This window comes from Myotis daubentonii, chromosome X (genome assembly GCF_963259705.1).
Source record: "Myotis daubentonii chromosome X, mMyoDau2.1, whole genome shotgun sequence".
NCBI lineage: Eukaryota > Metazoa > Chordata > Mammalia > Chiroptera > Vespertilionidae > Myotis > Myotis daubentonii.
Genome location: NC_081861.1, coordinates 113499062 through 113500529, shown reverse-complemented (window position 1 = coordinate 113500529; position 1468 = coordinate 113499062). Strand labels below are relative to the sequence as shown.

The following is a 1468-nucleotide window of genomic DNA, read 5'->3' as shown; positions in this document are numbered from 1 at the left end:
GAATCCCTCCTCTCTCCTCCATAGGGATCTTATGGAATCCCTCCTCACTCCAACCATCTGGGTCCTATGGAACCCCTCCTCCCTCCCTCCAGGGTCCTATAGAATTCCTCCTCCCTCCATCCAGGGTCCTATGGAATCCCTCCTCCCTCCCTCAGGGTCAAATGATATTCCTCCTCCCTCCATCCATGGTCCTATGGACTGCCTCCTCCCTCCTCCCTACAGGATCCTATTGAATCCCTCCTCCCTCCCTCCAACTGGATGCTATGGAATCCTTTCTCCATCCCTCCATCTGGGTCCTTTGTGCTCCATCCTACCTCCTCCAACCAGGATCCTATGGAATCCCTCCTCCCTCCATCAGGGTCCTATGGAATCCCTCCCTCCTCCCTCCATCCAGGGTCCCGAGCTGCACTAATTCAGGCCTAGATGGAGACTCCTGGATACCGTTTTTAAAAATGAAATGTGAGGGATTTGCACACAGGAATCAGAGAAAGACCTTTATTTATTTAAGAACCAATGACTTTATTTGAAGAGACAGCGAACCTTGAACATGGAACTGAGGTGCCCGTTTTGCACGGGCAATGTGGCCATGGGCATCCGGGCACGGGGCAGGGAGGCCCCCACGGCTCTCGGGAAGGCAGTCCTGGTCAGTGCTCCTCTCCGTCGCCCAGGGTGAGCTTGTGGAACAGGTCCTCCTCCAGGCCGGACTCCGGGGCCTGCATCTGGCGCATCTGGCTGATGTGGCCGCCCAGCTCCTGGAGGAAGGCGGCCTCTGGGTGCAGGCAGTGGCTCTCCAGGAACTCGCACAGGTGGGCGTCCTCCCGGTGGGTGGCCAGGCGGTGCAGGTGTCACAGGCCCTGGTCCACTCTCTTCGCCATGAGCAGGGCCTGCTCCAGGGCCATCAGGCTGCTGTCCCACTCCTGCTGCTGAGGCCGGGGGACCACCTCCAGCAGGACCCGGCCCCCGCGCTGGCTCTGCAGCCACACCAGCCGCTCCGCCTGCTCCCTCTTCTTGAGGGCCCGCTTCTGGAAGTACTGGGAGCCCTGCTGCCAGGCCCGGCTCTGGAAGTAGCCGGCGATGGAGGTGTACACGGAGGCTGCGTAGAGCTCCAGGCCGATCTGCTGGTTGATGGCGGCCTCGCAGTCTGGATGGTAGCCCTGGCGCTCAGAGGAGGGCGGAGGAGTGGCCATGTCTGCAGGCGCAGGAGCGGTCAGAGGCCGAGTAGGAGTGGAGGAGGCTGGAAGGTCACAGGTGCAGGCGGCTGGGTTCTCAGAAGGTCCTGGGTGAGGGCAGGGCACCGGAGTCAGGCGGCTGGGGTCTCAGAAGGTCCCGGGTGAGGGCAGGGCACCGGAGACAGGCGGCTGGGGTCTCGGAAGGTCCCGGGTGCGGGCAGGACACCGGAGACAGGTGGCTGGAGTCTCGGAAGGTCCTGGGTGAGGGCAGGGCACCGGAGACAGGCGGCTGGGGTCTC

At 62.4% G+C, this 1468-nt stretch overlaps 1 pseudogene; it reads right to left on the bottom strand.

Moving 5' to 3' along the window:
* Nucleotides 1-644: 644 nt before the first annotated feature.
* On the bottom strand, nt 645-1187 carry LOC132224990 (ferritin heavy chain-like; annotated as a pseudogene).
* Nucleotides 1188-1468: the final 281 nt, after the last annotated feature.